Here is a 19,924-nt window from a genome sequence, read left to right as displayed (position 1 = left end):
ATCCCTTGAACTATGAAGTTATAGATTGGACAAAAAATATACCCAATCTTACAGACTATGTTAATCTTTGACCTCTAAGCAGTCATCGTATTTAGCACTGGCCCGGTGGCACATGGCCAGTGAATATTAGTTCGGGCCAGTGAAAATTTTAAGAAAATTTAGTTAAATATATAGTAGAATAAATTCAAAAGTGGAATTCAGGCTAGTAAATTCAAAATCTTAAATTCATTGACTGTCTAAGTGTGACCTTTACCTTGAAGGTGGGATGCAGGTGTTGTGCATGACACATCATCTTATTATAGAGACTTTTGTGCCAAGTATTTTCAAAATCCTTTGATCTATGAAAATGTTATGCACCGGACACAAAATATACCCTATAGCAGGCTATGTTAATCTTTGACCTCAAAGTGTGACCTTGACATTGGAGGTAGGAGACTGGTTGTTGCACATGACACATCATCTCATTATTGTGAACAATTGTGGCAAGTATTTACAAAATCCCTTCAAAGTAGGAAAGTTATGGACCGGACATGACATATATCCTCAAATAGACAATGTTGACCTTGAATAAGCAAATGTGACCTTGACCCTGGAGGGTATATATATTTATTACAATTTAACTCGACCTACAACTATTCTTACAACATGTTGCAAATCCAAGTTTAGATACCAAGTAAAGCTGCTTGTGTTACATGGCACACAAAGAGCCCAGACCATGAAAGAGAGCTGTCTAGTGCACAAAATCAAGTACCAGAATATATAGCAGAATACAGCAGAAAGAATTTTTTTTTGGGGGGGGGGGGGGGGGGGGGGGTATATAGGAGTCAGCCTTGGTCGGTCTCCTACATGGTTTCAGGACAATAACTGGAAATTGGAATAAAGTTTGAAAGCATAATACGGCACATTGTCAGATGTTTGTCTTGTCGTCCTGTCAATAACGATGTACGCCAAATGGCGCAATGTCCTGTTTAGTGCTGTCGCGATGTTACATTGTCGTCGGCTCAAATTGAAGGATTGGCTATTAAAATATATATTTAAGCAATGCGACAGGGCAACATCACGGCAACGCGCTGCAGAACAACGAGCCGTTTGATGTGATGCTTCGCTAGCAACAGGACGACAAGACGACAGTGTGACAATATAGCGACAAGACGACAAAACAAAAAGGTTATAACAATAAAGTATACGTTGTCGCTATATAAGACGCAAAGTGTACCAAATTTAGACACCATACAATTCAGAAATAATGGTCTTTGTCTTGCAAAACAAAGCGATGATATAAGAATTTTCACTATTAATGTAATGTGACAGTTTTCAAAAGAATATCAAACAATGGTCGGTTATTTCTTGCCATCCACCGTCCGCGCTCTGCATATATATGTACGGGAGCGTCCTCGTGCCGATTTATAATACACTATAAAAATGGAATGAGATTAAAAAGCCTAATTAAGAGTTTATAACACCTACGTAAGACCATTTGTCATACTTAGAACTTTTAATTTGTAATCAAACTTTATATATAACAACTTTATGTTGAAACTCAGGTTGGTATTGTTTTTGGACCCCCGGTGGTTAAGGTTGAGGCCACTATTACTAAAAATAGAAAAAGGGTTTCTGCAGAATAACTAGAGTTAGGAATGAGATATTGTAATCAAACTTGGTATATATCAAGCTCATATGAAGACCGGGGTTGGTTTTGTATTTGGACCCCTGGGGGTCAAGGTCATCATAATGATTACTGAAAGTAAAAAAATGGTTTTTGGACAATAATTAAAGTTAGGATTGGAAGTTTGTAATCAAACTTGGTATATAGCAAGCTTATATTAAGGCCTCCATTGGTATTGCATTTGGACCCCCTGGGGTCAAGGTCACCATTACTAAAAATTGAAAAATGGTTTCCGGACAATAACTTAAACTTGGTATATAGAAAGCTTATATAAAGACCTCTAATCGTATAGCATTTAAACCCTCTGGGGTCAAAGTAAAGGTCACCGTTACTAAAAATAAAAAAACTGTTTACGGACAAAAGCCAAAGTTCAGTCACAATTGCTCAATCTCTAAATGGGAATGCATTTCTAAATGACACATCTGTAAAATCATTGTTAGTGTGTCTGTCTGTTCAAGTAACCTTGTTAGGTTAATGAACCTTATAATTTTAAACAAATAATAGATGCATATGATAATAAAAAGAATACAATTGAATTTAAATAGAAAAAATGGTCCCTTTATAATTCATTTTGACACCAAATTTGTTTGTTAAACTGTCCAAATTTGTGTTATGGTCAAATAAGTTTGTATTTTTTTTTTCTTAAATAACAGCATAAAATAAAGTTTTAAGATTACAGTGTTATGTAAAGAGAAAATGATGTTACACCTGAAATGATAACTTAAAACAATAGTGATATATCATTACAATATACATTGCTGCCTTTAGTATTAAGGATTATCAGATTCTTAGATAGGACATAAAATAACTCATTATGCATTTCAGGAGCCAGGCTGCCAACTGCGAGCTTAAAAAAATAACCAAAAAAATTAAAGAATACATCAACAAGTATAATTTCATAGGTGGGAGTCCAACAATACCACCATCAACAAGCACATTTGTGAACACCTTCCCCATACCTTTGTCAGTGAAGCAGCAGGCAACCAGATTGTTCTGCCTTGAGAAGAGAGCTGCTGAAGAGCATGTATTAGTCAGATCATGAATACATTCTACACTTTACTGGTATCTGTCAAAATGTTCAAGCTTGCTAGGGTCCATTTCTGAAAACTGTGGGACAGAAAAATGTGCATTGTTCAAAGAGGTATTATACCTTGAAACAACTTTCAACTCCCTCTTGTCGCATTTAAAATGCATCACTAAATGCACATGGCAGTTTTGCAGGCATGGTTGGACTTTCTAAACTGAGTGGTGCCAGGAGTTATGGATCTGAATCTGTGAACTGTGAAGCTCTGCTTACGTAACTGTAAGGAGGATTTAGCTAAAGACAGTGAAGACGGATATAGTAATAGTAACTTGGTTGATACATTAAATTACATCAGCCAGTTTAAGTAATAAAGAAGACCGAATTTTATTGCTTTCAAAGTATATTTCTTGTCAAGTAGTCATTTTAAATATTTACTGAAAATTATTGAGATGAAAACCAGACTTGTAAACAAGTGGTTTGTGAAAATTGTGAAAATACTTAACTTGTGAAGAGTTCATATTCAATAGTGCTGTAAATTGCAATCAATCTAATATTCATTAAATCAATAAGAGGAGAACCAGACTTGTTAGAAAGTAATGTTGATTTAAGGAAAACCAGACTTTTGAAAATTAATTTGTGAACATTTGGAAAATGATGAATATATGTCCAAGACATTATAGTGACAATTATTGTAAATCTAGCATTCAGAAAACTAATGAGAGGAAAAGCAGTTTTGTGAAGAAATAATGACGTCACTTAAAGATTTAAGAAAAACATTCTTAGACCTATCAGGAAGTTATTCAGGAAAATGCTGTGAACTTGTGAACCATTGATGTCCAATTCAGTTATAAAAATTGTGATGAATAAAAAACCTGATTAGTGTATTCAGTTGTATGAGGGTAGAATAATCCTTTCCAAGAAATTTTGTCGGTTGTGGTAGGTGTGTGAAAATGAAACAAGAGGGCCATGATGGCCCTGAAGTCGTTCACCTGTATATAGGCCCCCCGGAGCGGGGCCAGTTAAACCCTGGGGATTTTATTTGAACAAACTTGGTAGACACCCATTAGAAGATGTTTCATGCTAAACATCTAAGGTCTAGCTCGTTGGATTTTTCAAAAGAAAAAGTTTTTTCTTTACACATATATTTAAAAACAATGACACCCCTGGGGCAGGGCCAGTTTTGACCCCAAGGCTTTTATTTGAACAATTTTTGTAGACACTTACTAGAAGATGTTTCATGCTTAATATCTACACTCTAGCTATTCGGGTTTTTTCGAAAAGATTTTTAAGTTTTTGCTATACACATATAAGGAAAATCAATGTCCCCCCGGGGCGGGGCCAATTTTGACCCCAGGGCTCTTATTTGAACAAACTAGGTAGACATACATTAGAACATGTTTCATGCTAAATATCTTAGCTCTAGCTCTTTCAGGGTTCTTTAAAAGAAGATTTTTAAGTTTTTACTATATGCATAAAGGAAAAATCAATGACCCCCTGGGGTGGGGCCAATTTTGACCCCAGGGCTTTTATTTGAACAAACTTGGTAGACACCCATTAGAAGATGTTTCATGCTAAAAATCTTAGCTCTAGCTCTTTTGGTTCTTTAAAAGAAGATTTTTTAAGTTTTTACTATATACATATAGGGAAAATCAATGACCCCCTGGGGCGGGGCCAATTTTGACCCCAGGGCTTTTATTTGAACAAACTTGGTAGATACTCACTAGAAGATGTTTCATGCCAAATATCTAAGCTCTAGCTCTTTGGGTTTTTTAGAAGAAGATATTTAAAGTTTTTTCTTTTGGTTGCCATGGCAACCAGAGTTCTGCATGGAATTAAATTCTTTGAACAGTTTTCAAAGGTGACCACCAAAGGAACATTCCTGTGAAGTTTGGATGAAATTGGCTTAGTGGTTTATGAGGAGATGTCATTTAAAGTAAAAGTTTACGGACGACCGCCGGCCGGACGCCGGACGAAAAGCGATCACAAAAGCTCACCCTGTCACAAAGTGACAGGTGAGCTAAAAAACACACAATACTTTATAAAAATGTGAATGCACTTCTAGAGAGGAAGCTATATATCAAAGCTGATAACCAGAACTTTAGGGAAAGTAATATGCTAGCCAGTTAATTGAAGGAAAACCAAAATGGACCTGAAAGAGGAAATAATATCCAAGCTGGTACTGTATGATAAAAAAAAAGTCCAAGCTAGTGAGAAGTATATTCAGGACAAACAAATAGGAATGATGCATAGAAGCCCCTCATTCTACACAACTAGTATATATGATAATTTAGAAATGTAATAATTTCTTCATCAGGTCTGAATGTGTGAAGATATCTACCAGGAGGCATCACACTGAACACTTCATTGTTTAATGATTCTCTTTTTATACGCCCGTTTGAAAAACGGGACGTATTATGGGAACGCCCCTGGCGGGCTGGCGGGCGGGCGGGCTCTGTCCAATTTTGTCCGGAGCATATCTCCTACATGTATGGAGGGATTTTAATGAAACTTCATAGAAATGTTCACCACTATGAGGAGCAGTGTCGCGCACATGAACCAGGTCTCTAGGTCAAAGGTCAAGGTCACACTTAGAGCTCATTGAAAAATGCTTGTCCGGAGCAAAACTTCCACATGTATAGAGGGATTTCAATATTACTTGGCACAAATGTTCACCATTGTAAGGCTGAGTGTCGCGCGCAAGATTCAGGTCCTTGCGGCCAAGGTCAAGGTCACACATAGAGGTCAAAGTTCAGATAAAAATATGAAGATGTGTATATGGACCATTTAGTCATCATTTATTGAGGGATTGTAACACAAATGGTCATTATCAAGACTATGGCTGTGATACATATAATTAATGTCAATATATACAAGGTCAAGGTCACTAAAGATGATGAAATATCGAGATTTTGTCCGGAGCATATCTCCTACACACATGGAGGGATTTTAATGAAATTTCATAGAAATGTTCACCATTATGAGAAGCCATGTCACGCACATGAACTAGGTCTCTAGGTCAAAGGTCAAGGTCACACTTAGAGCTCATTGAAAAACGCTTGTCCGGAGCAAAACTTCCACATGCATAGAGGGATTTCAATATAACTTGGCACAAATGTTCACCATTGTGAGACGGAGTGTCGCGCATAAAATTCAGGTCCCTGCAGCCAAGGTCAAGGCCACACATAGAGGTCAAAGTTTAGATAAAAATATGAAGATGTGTATAGGGACGATTTAATCATCATTAATTGAGGGATTGTAACACAAATGGTCATTATCATGACTACGGCTATGACACATGTACTTTAGGTCAATATATGCAAGGTCAAGGTCACTAAAGATGGTGAAATATCCAGATTTTGTCTGGAGCATATCTCCTACATGTATGGAAGAATTTTTATAATACTTTATGGAAATGTTCACCACCATGATGTGTATTGCTCCATGCATGATCCAGGTCTCCAGGTCAAAGGTCAAGGTCACACTAAGAGCTCATTGAAAAACGCTTGTCCGGAGCAAAACTTCTACATTCATAGGGGGATTTCAATATAACTTGGCACAAATGTTCACCATTGTGAGGCTGAGTGTCGCACGCAAAATTCAGATCCCTGCGACCAAAGTCAAGGTTACACATAGAAGTCAAAGTTCAAATAAAAATTTGAAGATGTGTATAGGGACCATTTAGTCATCATTTATTGATGGATTGTAGCACAAATGGTAACTATCATGACTACAGGTGTGACACATTTAATTTAGGTTAATATTTGCAAGTCAAGGTCACTGGAGATGATTAAATATCCAGATGTTGTCCGGAGCATATTTTCTACATGCATGGAGGAATTTTAATGTTACTTTATAGAATTGTTCACCACCATGAGACGTAGTGCCCTGCACATGAACCAAGTCTCTACGTCAAAGGTGAAGGTCACAGTTAGAGCTCATAGCAAAACACTTGTCTGGAGCAAAACTTCTACATGCATAGAGGGATTTCAATATAATTTGGCACAAATGTTCATCATTGTGAGGCTGAGTGCCGTGCATAAAATTCAGGTCCCTGCGACCAAGGTCAAGGTCACACATCCTGTGCATATCTTCCCTACTGATTTGTTTTAAGGTTCATTTAACAACACAGTGCCAAGGATAAAAACTTGCTTGCTAGATAACACTTATCCATAATGCCCCCATCTCCATCTAAAGCTTTCGTAAACGGGCGTATTTTGTGACTATGGCACCCTTGTTTATTCATTTATTAGTAACTGTCTTCTTTTTCTATCCAGTTAGATTAATGAAATGCATTAAAACGTAATTATTAGCTTATTTTGTTTTAGTTGATTTCAAGTAACATTATACACATGTTTTTGTTTGGCAATTTAGTTTTCACCAACAACTTTTTTTTTACGGTAGACACTGATGTGACAGAGGATATATTAGTACTTTTATATCTTATAGACTCAATTTATGGAAAGGATATCTTACCTTAAGTTAATTTGTAATATTTTTAATAAAAATATGTTTGTTTAAATAAAGAAATTACTCACTATTAAGAAAGCTTAGAAACCAAAATGTTGGAAAAAAATAATGCAGACAGACAGTCTTCAAATTGAAATACAAATGTAATTTTAAGAACTTAAGTTTCCAAGCCCTGTAAACGATTTGGCTGCTTTTGCTAATTAAAAGTAACGAAATGAGAGGGTTAGATTTTTGACTGAAAACTTGTCAATCTTTTTTATTTATTTTCTTTCAAAAGATTATAAGTTAAATATGATGAAATTATCAATTTATGTAATGCATGAATGATGGCTGGTCAGTGTAACACTTCCATTAGCTTTAGTAGTTCAATGATAAGAACACTTTCCTCCAATGGAAAGAGATCTGAGTTCATACCTCAGCTGAAGCAGGAAGTGCTGTTGCAGTCAACCTATTATTTATCTTTCTATGAAAAAAAGTTCTCCCCATAACTAAATTGTATAACTTAATTTTAATGGGAATCAATTTATAATAAGAATAAAATGTTTAATTGATATTAGAAAATGTATGCTTTTCAAATTTTTTTTTAAAGGATACCCAAAAATGTTAAAGTAATAAAAGCTACAAATTTTGTCTTTCTAACAATACCAATTTACATAGAATATTGTAGATAACAGAGATACTTGAGCAGCTCCTGTATACTCCATTGAAATATCACTCATGCCTATGAACAAGTGAAAAAATAGGCATTTTGTAGCAAATAAAACTTAATGGATGTACATTGGATCTTTTTATATTATACACCATTTGAAAGTTACAATCTTTTATTTATTGTGCATGTTAAAATATTGGTAACTTTCCATGCCTTTCACTTAGAAAAACATAGCAGAACATACCCAGTAAGCCAGATTTTTCATCATATCAATAGTTTTGTAACAAAAAATTTATAAGTAGTTCTCTTTAAAACTTGATATATCATTTATTTAAATGGATTCTGTAAATGTTTTACCTGCATACATAGACAAATGCATAAGCTTTCAGAAAATCAGTCTATGAATATCAGTATGATATACATCAAGCCCTTTCTTAATGATATCAATGAAGTCTTATTTTAATTATTCCATCAAGCCTTAGCTTAATCATATCCATCAAACCTTTAATTATATCTATAAAGCCTAATTTTAATTATATCCATGAAGCCTTATCTTAATTTCATATCCATCAAGTCCTATCTTAATTATATCCATCAAACCTTATCTTAATTATATCCATCAAGCCATATCTTAATTTTATATCCATCAAGCCGTATCTTAATTATATCCATTAAGCCTTATCTTAATTTTATCCATCAAGCCTGATCTTAATTTTATATCCATCAAGCCGTATCTTAATTATATCCATCAAACCTTATCTTAATTATATCCATCAAGCCTTATCTTAATTTTATATCCATCAAGCCGTATCTTAATTATATCCATCAAACCTTATCTTAATTATATCCATCAAGCCTTATAGTAATTTTATATCCATCAAGACGTATCTTAATTATATCCATCAAGCCTTATCTTAATTTTATATCCATCAAGCCGTATCTTAATTATATCCATCAAACCTTATCTTAATTATATCCATCAAGCCTTATCTTAATTTTATATCCATCAAGCCGTATCTTAATTATATCCATCAAACCTTATCTTAATTATATCCATCAAGCCTTATCTTAATTTTATATCCATCAAGCCGTATCTTAATTATATCCATCAAGCCTTATCTTAATTTTATATCCATCAAGCCTTATCTTAATTTTATCCATCAAGCCTTATCTTAATTTTATATCCATCAAGCCGTATCTTAATTATATCCATCAAACCTTATCTTAATTATATCCATCAAGCCTGATCTTGAATATATCCATCAAGCATTATCCTTATTTATATCCATCAGGCCGTATCTTAATTATATCCATCAAACCTTATCTTAATTATATCCATCAAGCCTGATCTTGAATATATCCATCAAGCCTTATCCTTATTTATATCCATCAAGCCGTATCTTAATTATATCCATCAAGCCTTTTCTGAATTTTATATCCATCAAGCCTTATCTTGATTATATCCATCAAGCCGTATCTTAATTATATCCATCAAACATTATCTTATGTATCAAAAGAAGACAATTTGCACCATTAAATATGGATAACTCTTTGTAAACTCTCTATAACATTTTTGACATTCCATAGAATTAATTTGTTTCAATTTTGAACCTCTTATAGAATGTAGATGAGTAACCCAGTATCAGTAAATCTACACTGTCTGGTAGTCTGCCATTATGAACCAAAAGCCAAGGCCATTAGAAATATTAATATAGTATTATTTTCCAAACAACTCCACGTGAATCATGGACCATACCCTTAAGTTAACCTCAATTTACATGTGAATAATAATACAGAATGAAGTCAAGTTCACCTTTGAAAAAAGCTACCTAATAAAAAGGCAAAACAAAAAATAATATCTGATCTACATGCACGTATCATTTGCTGAACTTTACTGTGTGGTTATTATGTAACTTATACCAGGTACGTATATTAATGTTAATATACTACCTGCTTATACATGTATTTTACCAGTTTGGGGATATTTTCATTAATATGCAACCACATTTATTTGGCAAAGTTTTCTATAACTATTTGTCGGTGAAAAACTGGAAAGATTACTTTTGCATGTTAACTATGCATGTACTCGAACACAAACATATAGCTTTTTTAACTCATATATATTTCCGGGATGTTGTTGTTTAAAGTAACGGAGAAACATAATTATGATAAGAACAAGTTAGAACAAAACGATATGCGCATCAGAAAAGACTGTGTACTTGGACATAATCATTATGCAATTATGTTGCATAGGATTGGTCTGCCCAGAACTTGACAAATCGTTATTTTTAATGTTATACAAAATACTAATTTACTACAGTTAAACTATGCTGTTTTAATTGGATATACGGATTCATTCACATCATTAGTAATAGAATATATGTTTTTTATTTGTCCCTTAATTATTACTTGACGATCTTTCCATTTAAGAATGTTTACAGAATGATTAACAAGAACATGTTTATTATCGTGTAATATTTGCGAAAAATCTCCAATTCGGGAAAGAAATGCGTATTTCACTTCTTTTGTTAGCGCTAGTAGCACTAACAGAAACATACTGTAGTATGAAAAGGCGTCTTTTGTTAGTGCTAGTAGCAGCCTAATAAGTCTAATAAAAATGTGCTAGTAGCAGCTAACAAAACAGAATCGGGTAAATGTACATATTTAGCACACTGTAAAGCAAGTCAGGATGGCCGAGCGGTCTAAGGCGGTGCGTTCAGGTCGCAGTCGGGTTCTCCCGACGTGGGTTCGAATCCCACTTCTGACATTACGTTTTAGGTAATAATGTAACCCGCATGTTAATGTTTTATTAACATTATCACGAGTTTATTTATAAATAGTACACATTTAACTATACATTATGAGGACATGAATTTTGGGTATTTTTATGGTAAAAAGTAATACAAATACGAATAATATATGATTTTAACATTTTTTTCTTTCAATTTTCCACTGGAATTCGCAAGAATCTAAGTAATACACTATGGCTTTGAAATAAGCACGTCAGAAAAAACCGGAAAGTTCAAAGGGGCCCCAATTTAAAATTGCGTCTGACTCAAAAAGAGTCCCGGTTAAAAAATTCAAAAACCCCAAAATCTGACAAAGTTGGGTTTGGGGAAAAGGGAAAAAAACATTTTGAGGAAAACTGGGGGTAGTATACATAAAGAATAATACAGGAATGAGATACCGTTTATTCATATATAAAAAGAATTAACACTGTCTGTGTTGCATGGTCTTTTTAACCATAAGCTTAAAGTACCGTTTCAAGAAGCGACTTTTGGAACTTTTCTTTATAAAAGTTAGGAAATCAAGTTGAAAATTTATAGAAGGTAAGTAACATTATTGAGCCTGGTCAGACTGCGCGTTTTGCAGACTGGGCTACCAAAGCCTAATCTACGGAATGCCGTTAGGGCCATTGCCTATGAATGTGTTGATCTGAAACGCGATAGTCGATAGTACGATGGTGAAAACGCGAAATCACGAAACTACGATGGTGAAAATGCGAAAGCACGATGATGAAAACGCGAAAGTACGATGATGAAAACGCGACAGTACGATACTACGATGATGAAAGCGCGATAAACTATCGTGTTTTCACCATCGTACTGTCGCGTTTTCACCATCGTAGTTTCGTGATTTCGCGTTTTCATCATCGTACTGTCGTGTTTTCATCATCGTACTATCGCGTTTTCACCATCGTACTATCGCGTTTTCACCATCGTACTATCGTGTTTTCATCATCGTACTGTCATGTTTTCATCATCGTACTGTCGCGTTTTCACCATCGTACTGTCGTGATTTCATCATCGTACTATCGCGTTTTCATCATCGTACTATCGCGTTTTCACCATCGTAGTTTCGTGATTTCGTGTTTTCACCATCGTACTATCGACTATCGCGTTTCAGATTAACACATTCATAGGCGATGGCCCTAACGGCATTCCGGAATGCCGTTAGGGCCATTGCCTATGAATGGTTTGATCTGAAACGCGATACTCGACAGTATGATGATGAAAACGCGAAATCACGAAACTACGATGGTGAAAACGCGACAGTACGATGGTGAAAACACGATAGTTTATCGCGTTTTCATCATCGTAGTATCGTACTGTCGCGATTTCATCATCGTACTATCGCGTTTTCATCATCGTGCTTTCGCGTTTTCACCATCGTAGTTTCGTGATTTCGCGTTTTCACCATCGTACTATCGACTATCGCGTTTTAGATCAACACATTCATAGGCGATGGCCCTAACGGCATTCCGTACTAATCAGCCTGGTTTACTGTAAACCTACTCTGATAAAGAATTTTAAAAAATGACAATAGATTTTTTTTTCTTTTATGTCTCCGGCTATATTTCCACACATGATATTTGAAGAGACTTTGATGCTTATCTTGTACATTCAGTAAATAAAATTATAGAATTTGAATATAGTATTTGTAATATCCAATAGCATATTTAATATGCATGTTAATAAGCAAGTCAGGATGGCCGAGCGGTCTAAGGCGCTGCGTTCAGGTCGCAGTCGGGTTCTCCCGGCGTGGGTTCGAATCCCACTTCTGACATAACGTTTTTGGTAATAATGTTTTACGAAATATCCTTTGTTGGTATGCTATTCTTTTTCATTAACAAATACATTGTTATTATATGATGGTCAATATTGCGTCTATAATTCAAAGGGAAGTAACTTACACAGAATTATACCAGTACTTGTAACACTTTTGATAACTGTTACCTCCCTTGATTTATATTATATTTTAAAATCTATACAAAAATGTTTGCAAAACATAATATATATTTGACATCAGACACACTTTTAAAAGAATAAAGTCTATATCTAGATAAAAAAGAAAAAGAAAATGCAATACTAGTAGGTTAGTATCTACCAGAATCATATCAATGCAGGTTATCTTACAAATATGTACATGGTTATGTGTTATAATATTATATGACTAATTAAATATATGTTCTGTTCTGTTCAGTAAGGGCTTGTTTGAATTTTCTGACATATTTTTGGTAGAATTTAAAAGCTAACTGCTAACTTACATTTATATGAATCAATCAACATATAGAAATATATTTATTACCCATGATTTTTAAAATACTGAAAATTACAGAGAAATCTTAGCAAATAAAATAGGGAAAATGAGGGAAATAATTAGCTGTACCCAACCCTGGGGCTGCACCCTAAAACGTGATTGGCAACCAAAATTTTATTGTTTAAAGTAATTTTTCGGGATGAATAGAAAAAAAAAAGAATTGATCACCAGTTCTTTAATAAAAATTATATATGATAACTTAAGTATATATGTATAAAAATAATTAAATTAAAAATTTATATCTAGACTTTAAAGGAATAGAGCTCACAAAAATGTTGTGATAACGTTGAGTGCAGCTTCGCAAGTCGTATTGTGACACAAATATTGTGAAGTGACATTGTGCATTTATTTGTACAATAAAATACATTAACTTATACAATTTGATTACATGATTTACATATATGCGTTAAATATATGCATTGTTAGTTCTGCCCTTTGGTGAAAACTGATGAAACATCAATCATTTAAATAGTTTATAAACATAACATTATCTTTGTAATTGAGTATTTTAGAAGTGTAAGCCAGATAAGTTTCTTTTCAATAGTTATCTGGTATCACTCCGCAAGTACATGCCAACTTCTCTCTAAATGTGTCACTCTTATCAGAGTCGAAAGACATTTATTGAAAACATATACACATTCAACATATTGACAATGGCAAACGTCCGAGAATAACGTGCCATTTTTTTTAGACATTCAGCATGGAACTAAGTCTGTGCAGACATTTAAAATGGTCATTAAAATCTAAGCATAGATTGGCATTTTAGGCATGCTTTTGCAATACAAAAAAGGGAGAGAAAAACAAAAAAAGCAATAAAACAAATATATGTAACTAATAATTATTATAGTGAAAATCAATATAATATCATTGCATGTTATTTATTTTGGGACAAATCAACAAGAACGTTACATGTTTAGAATATAAATTTTCTACAAGTAATGCAAACAACCAAAAATCATTGTGCATACATCTTGTAATTTGGCAATAAAAGACTTTTGAAAAACTTAGACATTCTTCTTTTATGTTGAGTCACTGTTGACTCCGAGGTCAACCAAGAACTGATAAGTGCTTGTTTTAGGGGTCCAAATATTTACAGAAAGCTATATGAAGATTATCAGTTATGACCCTAAAATGTAAACATTTAAACCGAAAATCAAACTTGTATAATGTTGGATACGTTTCATAGAGCAAACAATGAACAGGAAGTGTGTTATTTAGACATGAACTGATTTTCAAAATTTCGAATCTAAACTGACGTGAAATGACATGCAGTTGAATACATCTGAATTAAAAAGTTCACTAGAAATTAAAGGATAAAACAGCTGTATAGCAGGTAAGATTTTGATGATTTTATTTCATGTTTTAGGATGGTTAGTAAATAATCGTGTTATTTCTCACATTACAAAATTAATAAATACACGTAAAATATTTATTTCAGTATCGTAAAACATATGTAATATATGATATAAACGATTATACAGTAAAATAAGTATGAGGAATAAAAACCCATCAATTACATCATACTAATAACACAAGAAAGAGAAGTAAATCTTATATTTCCGTTGTTGTCTAATGGTAGTGCCTTAGATGCAGAAAATGATATCAAATAAAGTCCACAATTATGACAAACAATTCTATACATAGAATTTTTATAAAATAGTTTTACAAAAAACATAAGAGGATGAGCATGAAAGTTGTCTTTCAACTGACAATTTGAAATTATATAACTTTTACACTGTTTTACGACTGCTGTAGTTTACAATTAGGTAGTTATTGTAAAAAGTTCAGGGATTTTTTTTTTTGTTATAGCTGTACTAGTAACTGTCATTTTATACATAATTTACGACAATTTAACTGTAAATTTTGTTTGTGTACTATAAATTGTCTCACAGTTTAAGATATAATAACACTTGTTAAGTATGTGCCGTGTGTCAGCGAATGTATTCTTGTCTTAAATGTAACGTGGTTCCTGATAACCAGGCAAAAAAATTAGTTCTCTGTCTATAACGAGAACAATAACCCGAAATAAGTGAAGAATATAAAAACTCGTGCTCGTGTTCGATCACATTTTATAACCGCCTTTTTTGTTTAATATGTATGCTTTGGATTTTATAGAAGACTTTAGTGTTTATTAATGCGTAAAAGTGGTAAAATGGTTAAAAGATACGGGGGATGAAAATCAACAATTTTAAGAATACGTCCTAAAATTATTGATGTCGGAAAAATCTACTTTAATAGCGTGTATGGTGGCCGGCCGGGCATTAGTAACAGCCTGACCTCGCCAGCTCATGCTGCTGATAAGCCTTCTGAATTCATGGTGTGGTATCTGAGCCTGCCTGAGATTCTAAACAGATACTGGTTGAACTTCATGGGAAGATGCTTTCTGTAGCATACTTATGTGGTTTAGGCCAGAGGACATATCTCTTAGCAGTCAGTGTGCCGTTTGGACCATTTACGTGAAGGTCCGTTTTACCTAAGCGCTCCTTCCCACATATACTATGACTGCACCTCCGCCAAAACGAGATGTGTTCTTCAAAAGAAACTGGTGGGAAACGCTTATTAAGCATTTTCCAAACCCCAGCCCGTAAAGTCCGTACTGAATCTTGACTTATCTGTAAAAAGAAATTTTGCCCTTTGGCCCAGTCATTTTGTGTCCAAATAACATGGTCTCGTGTCCATTCCAAACGGTTTGGAACATGATGCCATGTGAATGTGTTACGTATATGTATTACAGGCAGTCGATTTCTAACAGTGTGTGTACTTATGTGCATACTGGTAACATTACGCAAGTCTCCATGTAACGTTCGTAACGTTGTTGTATGGCATGATAGAATCGCTGGCACTGAGCTTGAATGACAAGAATGCCAATTGTCGAGAACTGCCAATGCAATACGTTTCCAGGTGTAAGGAATCGATTCCATATTCTTATGAAAACTATGAGGACATACCAAGAATAATCGTAACCTACCTCTGTAAAGACCCTTTACAAAACACTCCAATGCCCCTATTTACTATTTATCTCGCCCTCGCTTAAATAACTTCATACTCTTCGATCGGCCTTTACTTAATTTATTCAAATATTGACAACAGAGTAAGTGAAAATTTGGTAAATGATAAAACACGAATGTATCAGACCATGTGTAGTCATTTTTCATGCGTATGTTTTTTCTCGTCCTCTGGCATCCCGAGCACAGTGTACATGTAACATCGCCATCTGCTCTACAGTTTCATCTGGCCTGTATATTGGTTTATCTTTGGTAACTATCTGATTTTGTTGTGATATTAAAGTTAATCAGAAATACATGTATTCTCTTTAACCATCTAATTTTGATTTCGAGCAATCAACGCGTGCATTCTTCGTATACAAATGATCCACGCTTTAGCTCAAACTGCAAATCATAACAAGTTCATACAAACTCCTGTCATTAGTTTAATTCTATTTGCATTCTGAACATGTAACAGGTAACTTTTTAAAGGTAAACCTCCTGTTTCAATACCAGATATATAGAATGCTTACACGTGCCAGGCTAAAATTTGCCTCTTACTTTTCTCTTTAAGTGAAATTACAAATTCGTGTATCACTTAATATCTTAAATTACAAATTCGTGTATCTCTTATCTTAAATAAACTGCCAGTCTAACACGAGTAGAAAACATTTCTGGTCAGCTCCGATCCTTGACCGATGAAGGCAAAATTACAAGAATCGAGTACTATTGAATGGTATACCCAATGCCAAAAAGAAACCATAGATATTTTTGTTACACGAGTTGCATCTTTGTTGTAAAATGTCTTTTAAATTTTAATATGTATACACATGTAATATGTTAAATCTTAATATGAATAATATATGCATGTTTAGTATGTACATGGTATGTGATTAATACTTTTATTATTCACTGGGTCAATAAATGCATTTTGAAAAATAATTATAGTATCCTGAAATAAATGTAATGAAAATGATGATCATAACCAGTAAATTAATAATGCTAGTATCACCATGACATGTGTACTTTCCGAGAATATATAATGCATGTACGTCCCTAATTTTTTATGCTCCTTAACTAAACGACAAATAACCACAAAATATTTTAATAAATTGTTTAGTTTATTTGATGGTTCATGTGCAAATGGGTTTAACAATTTTTAAATGTGTATCGTAACAGAAACACGAGTTATGGCCCTTGACGTAGCAAAAAGATGTAGTTTCTTCCTTCAGCATGTTACACACAGTGTTCAAACTATATAGGAAAATACCATTTTTTTTCAATTAAAATGAGATATTTGTGCACTTTGTGTGTGTGTTAAGGAAAACACGACAACTTTCATGAAATTATTTATGGAAAGTCTTTCCTTAAATACTGTCAGAATATATTATAAAATACATATATATATACGTCTTCTCGATGAAATTCACGAAAAATATATCAATTCCTTAAAATTAAATTTCAATAAATACTTGAAACTTCTTCCGGAAATCAATCATCATTTCGATTTTAACAGAATCGAACGTTTGAGAATTTAAGGCCTCAAGACAATGATTAAAAACTAATATCTCTATAACTAACAGTGTCTGTCATACCACACATAATTAAAAGTCTCTTCAATTTATCTTCGAGTATATAAATTGTGCATTATTTCTACCTACAGACACATAATGTAGTTGATTTAGTGCAAAGTCATACAGGAGACTGCTTGCGGTATAGATTACACATCAAATTAGTGTTTGTTTACAATTTATTTGTCTGGAATAAGATCATAGATTAATGTAAGGCCGTATCATCATTGTTTTCTATTTTAAACAAATATGTACGTGTAATTTAAAGAAAAATGAGACAGAAAGCGGCGCTATGGATTAATTGCTATTTGGTGATTCTTGTATGTTCTTGAATAATTGGATTCTTAACTTTAACAATTATTTAATTATTTGGTTCAAATATGAAAGTCCGTGGTGCAATTTATCTATCCATTATAGTATGTTATATTTTGTTACGTTTGCTATGTAATGGTTAAAGAGTATGTGTGTTTCGTTTTAATGTCTGTGTTACTTTTTAAACAAAAACTGAATCATGTAATTCAAATTTAAAGTTTCAAAAAAAAAAAATAAGGAAAAAAAACACCATAAATTATGACGTTTAAATCTCAGAAAGACGCTGACTTTGTAAAATGGAATTGCCCTGTTTTGAATTTGAAACATTCCATTTGAAAATGAAGGGTTTCCAATGTTAAGGACTAAAATTGAGCTATTAACAGTAGAGAGTCTAGTCTGGTAAGACTACACAATGTGCAGACTTGCCTTGTTCTATACTGGTTGCTAAAGCTAAGCACTCATGGTTCCATCAGGTAATGTTTTTTTTTTTCAAATTCTGTTTGCGAAAATGCCATTTAATTACGAGATGTTAAAAAGCATGTCCTTTTTAAGAGAAACTGGTTTGCTTATGTTAATTTTGGAATAATGATTTTTAGTTTATACATTACTAATGCTTGGAAATTTAAATCTTTGTTGTTGTTGTTGTTGGTTTTTCCTTTCGTACAACGCTGGTTCTCAGTGTGTCGTGTCTATCCTTGATGACATATAATCTCAGAAGGTAAACACATTTTCTTTCTGTGCTCGCAAGAAATCATACAAACTGAACCAAAGACTTTGCAATAAATGAAACAGACATTGGAAGTAACTCGTGCTTTGAAATAAACTCAGATTTAATTTGAATGATAAAGTGAATCCGTTCTACACTAGTCCTGTGAATAGTGTAATAAAATCATAACAATTGCTAAAACCTTCAAATCTAGAACGCCAGGAGCTGAGGGCCCTTCCTTGATTGAACACCCGGTGCTGAGGGCCCTCCTTGATTGAACGCCCGATGCTGAGGGCCCTCCTTGATTGAAGGCCGGTGCTGAGGGCCCCTCCTTGATTGAACGCCAGGTGCTGAGGGCCCCTCCTTGATTGAACGCCCGCTGCTGAGGGCCCTCCTTGATTGAACGCCCGGTTCTGAGGGCCCTCCTTTATTGGACGCCCGGTGCTGAGGGCCCCTCCTTGATTGAACGCCCGGTGCTGAGGGTCCCTCCTTGATTTAACGCCCGGTGCTGAGGGCCCCTCCTTGATTGAACGCCCGGTGCTGAGGGCCCCTCCCTGATTGGAGACCAGTTCAAAAATACCAATCATTATAGACTATCATTACATGTCCTCCTTTAATTAACTGTAATGCATAATTGCCTATTAGTAACAGGAAACACACGTCAAAGAAACTCAGACCTATCAGCTTCAAAATCTCCCAAGACAATTTCTAGCATGTTTTGTTCTGTTCTATTTTGAAATTATACGTCTACAAAACCAGGTTTTTTTTTTTTTTTTAAAAAGATATATACATATTTCAGGATTTTTGTTTTAAATGTATAACGTAACATATTTTTGGAAAAAAAGTCTGGAAAACTTCTAGACAATGACAAGACGGATCAATACACCACGTGACATTATCAATGTTCTTCTCGAGGCCTTTGTTTCAACAGTTCAAGTATTATTTGACAAAAAGCAATCAGTAGAACATGTTATGGTGCTCTGTGGGAATCTTAGGCGCCATTATTGTCTGCATTATACAAAAGAATTAAAATAAAACTTGCAGTAAATAATTTTTGCATGCCATTAAAGGAATTCCACTGAGGTTTTTTGACATGATGGGACTGAAAATATTTTTTTCAAATAAATGTACCATTTGATGTAGGCTTAGACCACTAATCTTTGAACAAAATTTAAGATCATTCGAGCACTTCGTTTTTCCTGGATAATTATTCAAATGGCCCAAAATGAAAAGCGTTTAAACGCTTTTCACTCAAATCGGGCTTAGAAAAGCATAAAAATACGATTTTCAATTTATTTCAAAGTATATTTCTTTAATATCTTTGTATATATTTCTGTTTAAAGTGCCCCAGCTCATTTATGTAAGAAATTCAAATGTTATGTTTTTAGGCTTTTAAGCCTCAGTGGAGTCCTTTTAATGCGTAGAAGATTTTTTACTACTTATTT

The 19,924-nt window shown here is 34.0% G+C and overlaps 2 non-coding genes across 2 annotated transcripts; both read left to right on the top strand.

Annotated features, from left to right (window-relative positions):
- The first annotated feature begins 10,489 nt into the window (after nucleotides 1-10,489).
- On the top strand, nucleotides 10,490-10,573 carry Trnal-cag (transfer RNA leucine (anticodon CAG)). The gene has a single exon. It is a non-coding gene; the product is annotated as a tRNA-Leu (tRNA).
- A 1,715-nt stretch (nucleotides 10,574-12,288) lies between these two features.
- Nucleotides 12,289-12,372, top strand: Trnal-cag (transfer RNA leucine (anticodon CAG)). The gene has a single exon. It is a non-coding gene; the product is annotated as a tRNA-Leu (tRNA).
- Nucleotides 12,373-19,924: the final 7,552 nt, after the last annotated feature.

The sequence above is a fragment of the Ruditapes philippinarum genome, unplaced genomic scaffold (assembly GCF_026571515.1).
Source record: "Ruditapes philippinarum isolate M1 unplaced genomic scaffold, ASM2657151v2 ctg2593_1_1_1_1, whole genome shotgun sequence".
Lineage (NCBI taxonomy): Eukaryota > Metazoa > Mollusca > Bivalvia > Venerida > Veneridae > Ruditapes > Ruditapes philippinarum.
This window is presented reverse-complemented; position numbering and strand designations above follow the sequence as displayed.